The 10,538-nt window shown below is 35.3% G+C and overlaps 1 pseudogene; it reads right to left on the bottom strand.

Annotated features, from left to right (window-relative positions):
• Window positions 1-9,072: 9,072 nt before the first annotated feature.
• LOC121500060 lies at window positions 9,073-9,550 on the bottom strand (annotated as a pseudogene).
• Between the last annotated feature and the right edge of the window lie 988 nt (window positions 9,551-10,538).

Below are 10,538 nucleotides of genomic sequence, written 5' to 3'. Positions count from 1 at the left end.
TTTGTTTTTGTACCTTTCCAGTTCATTTTATTAGTCCTGTTATGATATTCTCATGCTCTTAGGTTAATGTGTATTCTTGAAAAAAAAAAATCTAAAAATACTAATTAAAGCTACCTAAGCTACCAATTTATGCCTACCTAAGTCAGCAAACATTTAAAAATATAATATCATCCAGCATTGTTGAAGTTGTTTTGGCACAGATATATTTATACACTGCTGACGGCATTGTTAATAAAAATAACTCTTCAGAAAAATAGCATTACATTATACAGCATTATGCTGCTTGGCCTAACAATCATTTTCCTGGGAATGTATTCTTACACAACTAAATGGAAGAACAAAGCTATATGCACAAATATCTTCTTTGTTGACAGAAGAGACTATCTATCACTCAATATCTGAAACAAAATACTGAATTTCTTACTTTTTTAAACACGGGAGAGTCTTGCTTTTTAGGCCTTTCTGAGCAAGGCATGAATCTGATTTTATAAGATTTGGGGAAGCATGAAGTTTAAGATTTGAGTGCCTAAAACAACATGGGACTGTTTAATGATGGTTGACCCTTGGTTGTAGAAGTGTGGTTACCAGTCAGTCAGCTGATGGGCTGACTTTCAAAAGCGTGATCACTGAAGTGAAGCTGCTTCTATTTGGCTGACTTTCAGAATCCTGAGGTGCCTTTAATTGGCTAATTTTCAGAAACTTGGTTATTGAAGTGAGTTGTCATTGACCAATTAAGTAAGTATAAACTTGGCTGGGTAATGGCTTATCACCATGGCTACTGAATAATCAGTCTTTCCCCTAGAAGTGTAGGAATTTTTTTTTCTCTCAGTAATCTTTAAGACATTTGGATATAATCTCAATGCCTAATAATATGTAAATGTTGTTGAAGATATAATGGAATGTTATGCTATCAATAACCACTATTAATTTTGAATAGCCACATAATGAAAGGTTTATAACATAAGACTAGAAGAGGGATTTTATTTATTTATTTATTTATTTATTCATTTATTTTTAGATGAGGGATTTTAAATTGCTTTTTTTGTGTTGTTGATTGGTAACTGTATTTATTTATTCATTTATTTTTAGATGAGGGATTTTAAATTGCTTTTTTTGTGTTGTTGATTGGTAACTGAAAAAAAATGATATATAGGTGAAAGGATCGGCTCATGGATGAATGATGACACTTTTAATGTTTATATAGGCTCATATGGTATATGCGCACATATATGCAATGTTTTTCAAAAAGACTGTACAAGAAAGTTAATCTAATAATGCAATAGATTATAGGAGTGTTTGAATTTTAAAAGAGAATATTGAGGATCAAAATGCCTCTAAGATACAAATGAACTAATTTAGACCTTAAGAGTGGAAAGAACATTGAACTTGGAATTAAAGTCTTAATTAGAGTCCTTAATTTGTATCACTTTATTGGTTTTCTGACCCTGGACAAACTATTTGCCCTTTCTGAGCTTCATCTGCTCATCTATAAAATGGGCCTAGAGATTATCTACTTTACGGGGTTAGATAATTAGCTGAGACTCCTTTGTGAAAGTGCCTTTTAAACTGTAAAGTGTTAGGCAGACTCTGGTATTAATTCCCTGCTTTTCACATTCAGTATCTATACTGTGGGTTACTCAAAGCCAAGTGCTAAAAATATGAAATGAAATAAAATAATATTTTTTTTTGAAAAAGAAAGTGCTCCATAGCATCAAGAATGTTTATAACTGAAGCCAAGGAAGGCACATGCTGCTGCTGGAGAATATTTGTCCTCTTAATGTGGCAGATAACTCAGCATCAGACTGAGTTGGCTGGGAAGAGGACAGGGACAGTCTTCCTAGAACACTCCAGCAGCCTCCTATTGTGTAGCTGCTGATTTAGTGGGGGCACTTGGGAACAGACACATTGCATTAGCATATGGGCTGCAATGTGCCTTTACTCAGAAGTTCCATTTCATTTGGAGTCATTGTGTTTAGTAGACACCTTCATGAAAAGTTACAATTTTGTGCCACAGAGTATGTAACTATTGCAGTGAACAATAGTGCCTATTCCTTCCTATCCCAGAGCTTCCACTGGATTTATAAACCTATCAAAATTCAAACTTATTCCCAAACTGGAATCATACCAAGGTTAAATAGTTATTAATTTGGCAGACTCCACAGTTTTAAAGTTCAGCTTTCTCCAACTTTAAACAGCTAATCCATAAATTAAAAAAAAAATCCTATTTGTACTATAAAGAATATGAGGATTTTGGAATTGCCAGAACTGTACATCTTAAAATGACTTGGGGGAATTCTGTAATTTAAATCTTCCTGAATTTGTTTTCCCCAGACTGGGAAAATTCAATATCATTTTTGCTTATTTTTCAAATTTAGGATCAATTTCCCTATTTACATGAAACTAAAAAACATAAAGATAATTCATTTGCCTTATGTTGCTTTGCATATGCATGGAAAGACCATTTGTATGTCTGTTCATATATGAAGATCACATTTAATACAGTTAAAAACCAGGGACGCCTGGGTGGCTCAGGGGTTGAGTGCCTCCCTTATGCCCAGGGCGTGATCCTGGAATCCGGGGATCGAGTCCCACATCAGGCTCCCTGCATGGAGCCTGCTTCTCTCAGTATTACTTTTCTTCCTGTGGTCACCTAAGCATCCGAACTGACTTAATCAGTTAGCAAACTAGACATTGTGACAGATCGAAATAAAATATTTTCAGTCTCCATGTACTTTTTCACTCTAGGCATGGGAGACAAAGTAGTATTGACCAATTAAGGGATAATTGAAATCTGCTATACTCAGGTTGGGAAAGGCATAGAGTCCTATGAGAGAGATAGAGTTTAAACTGATTTTAGAGAATTTGGATATATGGAAGAGAATGAATAAGCAAAAGAAAGAAATACGCTTGAGGGGACATAGCAAGGAATATTTGCACCTGTTTTGGAAGTAAACTGAAGGAGATCAAGTACTTAGAATAGTATCTAGCATGCAGTAAGACCTCAGTAAATGTTTTTTGTGGAAGATATTCATAAGTTTGTACTGTTAATGTACTGCCAAAGGCTGAGACCGGAACCTTTATCATGCCTTCATTCATTCATTTATTAAAGTAAATAATTATCAGGTGATGGAAATATATCCTGTTGTAAGGATTAGTCGCTTCTCCTTCTTTGGTAGTTATACTTATTATAGCTTTTATAAGGATAGAGTATAATTACACTTCTTGGTGTATCATCTTCTGAGTGTCCCATACAGGAACTGGCCAAGCATATGGGTGAGCTCATTGTTACAAAACATCCCTTTCTTGTTTCAGTAACAGAAGTCTGAATTACATAAGAAATGTGGAATAGATTTTACATCACTGCAATTAATCTTACTTATTTCATTTGTTTGATATTTCAGTGTTTTCATGGATTTAAGACTGAAATGCTTTTTCATTTAGTGAAGGTCATGGCACAATGACCTTCCAGGGTGGAATGGACTAATACTTGGCATCTGTGCAAATTGTTTTGAGGGACTGCGTGATAAATATTAAAAAGAACATATTATTTTTACTTCTCACTATAGAAAATGAAATAAGTGTATTGTGGAGGTCAAATAGTTGTTCTAGGAGTCATTAAGAGATTGAATGCAGCCTCAGGTGGCCCATGATGGCCTCTGAGATCAGATTATCTTCTTTATAACTCTCCTTTGCAGAAGTAAAGGTGCATAGTTAAATCTTGTCTGCAGGTGTCTTATATTTAATATCCATTCATTTAGTTGTGCTTTGATATAAAGGATATTCCCCGTTTTTAAACCTAGCAAAGCCAGAGAATCATAGAATTCTAGACCTGGAAGGGTAGCAATTGTCTTCCATAATCCCTTTATTTTGATTGTGAGGAAACCAAGGCCTGTGAAAGTATCTTACTTGTTAAGTCCATGGTAATTAGAACAGACTGGAACTCAGGTCTTCTGTTTCAACTTTCTGCAAATCAGAGATGCTCATATGTTGATAGTATGCATGTAATTTTTTTAAAGATTTTATTTATTCATGAGAGACACAGACAGAGAGAGAGAAGCAGAGACATAGGCAGAGGAAGAAGCAGGCTCCCTGCAGGAAGCCCGATGCAGGACTCGATCCCAGAAGCCCAGGATCGTGACCTGAGCCAAAGGCAGCCACTCAACCACTGAGCCCCCCAGTATACATGTAATTTTAGAGTACATGACTTAAACATCTTGACTTAAAACATCTTGACTTAAACATCATGACTTAAACATCTTGAGCCACCACAAACGGGTAACTATTTTATGTTGAATGACCTTATTTAAGTAGGTCAGGATCTTGTTTTACTGCAAGCAGAACATGCCTCAAAGCCTCTTTATGCCTTTGATTCAATTACTAAGTCTGGCAAGTCATGATGACTCTAACTTCCTGATATCAGGCAGTAATTTTTAAAAGAAAATTGTCAATATTAGATATAAGACCCTCTTCATTTAACCTATGTCACCAGTACAGAAAGTGTCTGCATCTGTACCCATCCTAATCCTGGCCCACACTTCTGTCTGTGGCTAACTGTCTTTCTGTGCTGTAGATCTCAGTCCCCTTCTACTTCATCATTATCCTTTTGCCTTCAACCTCTCCCTTTGTATCAGCTCTTTCCTCTTCACAAACAAGCTTATTCAATCCACTCCTACCCAAAAGAATAGAAATCTTTTATTCTCCATCTGTTGCTTTTTCTTCTGTAGATAGACTCTTGCCTCTTTTTCCATATAAAGTTCATGAAGACATTGCCTACAGATACTACCTCCATTTCAGTAGTTCAAATGTACCCCTCAGTCAGTACTAAGGAGTGAAATTGTACCTAATATAGTGTTGAAAAGTTAACTATTTCCTGTAATAAATAACAATGAATAAAAATAACTCCCCCAATAAATAAATCAAATTAGTAACAGAGACTAGGAGTTAAGTATCACACATAATTAAATAGGGTTTAAAGTAGACTCTTACAGGGGATCCATCTCATAAATAAGCTACTTAATATCATTATGACAAGACATAGAATATACTAGTTCCTTTCTTAATTTGATCTTTAAAATTCAGAAAAATAAGACCACATCGCTCAGCTTTGGAGGAAATATTTGCAAAGCATATATTGTGTATAGAATTCGTATTTAGAATATACAAATAACTCCTACAAATCAGTAAGGAGAAAACAACCAGATAAAGTTACAGATATAAGATTTGAACAAATCACAAAAAAGTTATCTGAATGGAGAATAAACACATGAAAAGATGCTCAGCATTATGAGTTATTAGGGAAATGTAAATCAAAGCCATAATAAGACACCACTACACTCCCCCTAGAATGGCTAAAATAAGAAAACAAAAACCAAAATCCTGACAATAGCAAGTTTTGGCAAGGATGCAGAGCATCTGGAACTACACTGCTATAGAGAATGCAAAATAGTTTAGCCATTTTGGTAAACAACTTGGTAAGTTCTTCTGAAGTTATACACTTAACAAATGACTCAGCTGTCCCAGTCCTAGGTATTTACCCAAGATAAATGAAAACATGTGCTCTTACAAATATTTTTTTATACTTGGTTGTTCACTTCAGTTTTTATCATAATCACTAAACTCCTGAACAACCCAAATGTTTATTAACTGGTTAATGGATAAATTGTGGTATGTTCATTCCATGGAATACCACTCAGAAATAACAATAATACTGTTCAAACACACGGTAACATGAATTAATCTCAAAAGTATTATGGTAAATGAAAGATTCCATATGTGAAAGTCTGCATGCTATATATACTATTTTATTTATATTAAATTTTAGAAAAGGCAAAATTATAGTGAAAAGAAGTAGATCAGTGGTGGCCAGGCTCTAGTTGTGGGAGAACAGATTTATTGCAAATGGGCAGGAGAGAACTCTTTGGGGTGATGGAAATATCCTATATCTTGATTGTGGTGGTGTTATAGTACCGTGCACTAGTCAACTTAAAGTTTGTTACTTTTAAGATGCTATTTTTACTTCAAGTATGCTGATTTTTACAATGGCACTTGAACACAAACATTAATTTCATATAGACAGAGTAAGTAACATAAAGGATAAGATTATAAAACTTCTAGAAGAACAGGAAAATAGGACAATAGACTAGGAAATGCTCTTTGTGCTTTTTAGGTAGACAAAGATCTTAGACTATAAAATCAATGTAAATGAAAAAAACTGATAAATTGACTTTCACCAATCTTAAAAACTTCTCACAAAAAACCCACTTTTAATAAACCAAATAAGCAAATAATAAACTGGAGGAACTATATCTAGCAAAGAACCTGTATCAATATTCAGGAATGCCTACAAAAATTAATAATGAAAATACAAACAACTTGATTAAAAATGTCCAATATACTTGATCAGACACTTAATAAAAAATGATATACCAAAGGCAAAATAACACATGATACAATTTCAACATTACTATTATCAGGGAAATGTACTTTGAAACCACAATTTGATACCATTTCATACCTTGTAAGATGTTACAAGTTAAAAAAAAAAACAAAACCCTGAAACTGACAATACCAAATGCTGGTGAGAATTTGCAACCACTGGAATTCTCATATATTGTTGGTTGGCATATAAAATAGCAAAATCACTGTGGAAAACTGTTTGGCAGTTTATTCTAAATTTAAATATACTCTGTGATTATATTCAGAAATTTCACTCTTAAGTAATTTCTAAGAGAAATAAACATATATGAACACACAAAAACTTGTACAAAATACTTCTAGCAATGATATTTATAATGCCCCCAAATGTTAGCAACTCAGTTGTCTATCAGAAATGTTAAGAACTCAGTTGTCTATCAGTCAGAGAAAGGCTAAACATATTTTGATATATTTATAAATGAAATACATTTTAGCAATAAAAAGAAAAAATAAACTGCTGATAGATGTGATGAAACAGATGGAGCTCAGTGATGTTAAGCTGAACAAAAGAAACTAGGCACAAGAGAACATACTATATAGTTGCACATAGATGAAGTTCATAAATACATATTGTGGTAAAAATTCTTTTTAAAAAAGATTTTATTAAAAAAAAAAAAAAGAAAAAAAAAAAAAGATTTTATTTATTTGAGAGAGAGAGAGAGAGAGTGAGTTAGGGGGCTGTGCAGAGGAATAGGGAGAAGTAGACTTCTGGCTGAGCAGGGAGCCCAACGTGGGGCTCAATCCCAGGATCCTGGGACCATGACCTGAGCCCAAGGCAGATGCTAAACCAATTAAGCCACCCAAGTGCCCGTTGTGGTAGAAATTCTTTAAAAATTTTATTAGTGGCTTAATTTCTTTATTGGAATCTGAATAGATTCTTTTTTTCATTTTTGAATCTGTTGACTTCACTAAGGTATGATCATCATGGGTCACTTTTTCCTGGACTGCACTATGGCTTTCCACTCTTCTTCAATGTTCTTTTATTTCTGGAAAATTATCTTAAATTATACCTTTAGATATTTGCCTCTTATATTATTGCTTTTCCATTCTTCATTTCTTTTTCAAAGGTACTAATTATGTATCGCCTCTTTTCCTTATTTATCATTATTTTTCTAATCCCTTTAAACTCTGCTCATTTCCGAACACTTGCTTTTATGTAAGTCTGTACCCTAATATGTTTCTAGCCTCATCAGTTCTCCCTTTTGCTGCTTGCAATTTGGCCTTTCTCTGTTGATTTTACTTTCTCTGTTGATTTTACTGTGTGCTTCCATTTCTTTACTAAGCTCTGTCAACTCACACATCCATGCTTTATCTTCTTTTGTTTTAGAATAATTATTCATTTGACAGTTATTTATTGAGTCTTTACTACCATGTGTTAAGTACTATTCTCTCAACTATGTCTTTTTTTTTTTTAAGATTTTATTTATTTATTTGACAGAGATAGAGAAAGTGAGACAGGGAGAGCACACAAGCAGGGGGAGTGGCAGACAGAAGAAGCAGGCTTCCTGCTGAGTGGAAAGACTAATGTAGGCAGATGCTTAACCAACTGAGCCCCCAGGTACCCCTCAACTATGTGTTTTCTATGTGACATTATTTTATAGAAATCCTCTTTCACTCTCACATTTTCTCTAAATATATATCTATATCTATCTATATATATATATATATACACACATACACACACGAACAATTTAATAGCAATGTGGTTGATTAAAATTTTTATGATAGTATTTTTCTAGTGGTGTTATTTGAACTGACTTCCTTCTTTCCGGCTGCCCCTTGTTCCCTCCCCCTTTCCTTCTTCCCTTCCTTATTTGCATAGATTTTGTGTTCTTTTTTTTTTTTTTTTTAAGATTTTATTTATTTATTCATGAGAGACACCGGGGTGGGAGAGACAGAGAGAGAGAGACAGAGAGACAGAGAGACAGAGAGAGAGAGGCAGAGACACAGGCAGAGGGAGAAGCAGGCCCCATGCAGGGAGCCCGATGTGGGACTCCATTCCAGGTCTCCAGGATCATGCCCTGGGCCAAAGGGAGGCGCTAAACCACTGAGCCACTCAGGGATCCTCCTCTTTTGATTCACATTCATCTTTGAGTGAAGTGAGTTCTTCTTGGTGAGTTACTTATTGGAGGTTTGTATGAGGGTAGAGTCAGGATTTTGTTTTAGAAATAATAGAAATTCTCTTTTTGTCATGAGGTTGGATATGTGAATGATTTAGACTTTATTTCTTTATTTCTTGACTTATTCAGCCAACCTAGATTGACTCTGCAATGTTGTTTTAATTTTGTTTTTTGTTTTTTTCCATATCATTATTTTTAATGTCCAACGTTTATAATATGAGGCCAGAGCTTTCTCCCCAACTCATGTTTATAAATTTTCTTCTTTTTTTTAAAAGATTTTATTTATTTATTCATTCATGAGACGAGAGAGAGAGAGAGAGAGAGAGAAGAGAGAGAGAGAGAGAAGGCACAGACACAGGCAGAGGGAGAAGCAGACTCCGTGCAGGGAGCCTGATGTGGGACTCGATCCCGGGTCTCCAGGATCAGGCCCTGGACCCAAGGCGGCGCTAAACCGCTGAGCCACCCAGGCTGCCCATGTTTATAAATTTTCAATTGGCTTGTGAGACCAATAGGGATACTTATTGTCTAATTTGGTTTCCGGGAAGACTTTATTCAGGTCTTCCATTGTTACCTGATCAAATGGAATTATGTTCTTCATCTTCTCCAGCTCTTTTTCATATTCCTCAATCCTGGCCTTTGAAAGAGACAAAGATGCAGCACAATTTTCACACCTTCTTCCTCAGCATCCACCTGGACAGTATATTTATCCTCTGGCACAGGAACCTTCAGGGCATTAAACTTCTTTTCAAAGGCATCTACCAAGCCAGCCTTTGCCACATTGGCCTTGTAGTAAGTGCAGCTGATAGTGGGTGGTTTCTTAGGGAGAATAGCTAACCATAGGGTAAACTTCTCATTCCAGGATTTCAGGGGTTGGCAATGGCCTTCTGGTTTTGGGGTATGATCTCCCCAAAAGCTACCCAGTCAATTGCTTTTAGAGCAAGTTTTCACCCAGCCATCTTAAGATCCTGCACTGACCCTGGTGGCCCACAGTCCACCTGTTGTTTTTATTTTGAATTGTACACGGAAATATACTCTAATCTTTTCAGTACTTAGGGATTCTACAGATATTAATTTCATCTTGCAGTCTCCTCAAACCAAGCTTGTACTTCTATAACTTTTTGGAGACATTTCTTTTCAGAGGTAATGACTACTTGATTTCTCTGTTTAATAATCACTGCTCAGTCCTTATCTTGCCTGATCTTTCTGTGTCAGAAGACCACGGCTATTTTGTGCCTCATCTTTTTTTTAATATTTTATTTATTTATTCATGAGAGGCACAGAGAGAGGCAGAGACACAGGCAGAGAGAGAAGCAGGCTTCATGCAGGGAGCCTGATGTGGGACTTGATTCTGGGACTCCAGGATCACACCCTGGGCCGAAGGGAGACACTCAACTGCTGAGCTACCCAGGCATCCCTGTGCCTCATCTTTAAAACTTCGGACAACCTTGGTTTCTGTCTCTATTATTTCCTTATTTTTTTCCTAATATTTTTGAGAAATCCTTTTGGTCTTGTTACTGATCCTACTTGAAAAAAAAAAAAGATCCTACTTGAAATTACTTTCTTATTGCCACAAGAATATATTTTCTAGAGTGCAGAGTTGAATATTTTAACCCTCAACCCACAATTCTTCAAAAACATTTCCTACTCCCATGCTTAATGGGATAAAGTCCATACCATTTAGCATTATATTAAAATATCAACATGTTCTGTCTCTTACACATCTTCCCAATTGTGTTTTCCACTGCTCTTCATCCTACAGATTCTATTCTTTGGAGCCACACAGACTAGATATAATTCACCAAACATACCAAAATGCCAAATGTCTCTGTGATGTTTCTTCTATCTGGATTAATTTTCCAATTATTTTTCTTTGAGGAAATCTATTCAGTCTTCAAAACTATGAGCTTGTATAAATCTAAGATCCTCTTATTTGTGCTAATTAAT

This window comes from Vulpes lagopus, chromosome 10, assembly GCF_018345385.1.
Source record: "Vulpes lagopus strain Blue_001 chromosome 10, ASM1834538v1, whole genome shotgun sequence".
NCBI lineage: Eukaryota > Metazoa > Chordata > Mammalia > Carnivora > Canidae > Vulpes > Vulpes lagopus.
The sequence above is the reverse complement of the archived record's forward strand: the minus strand, read 5'-3'. Positions and strand labels throughout refer to the sequence as shown.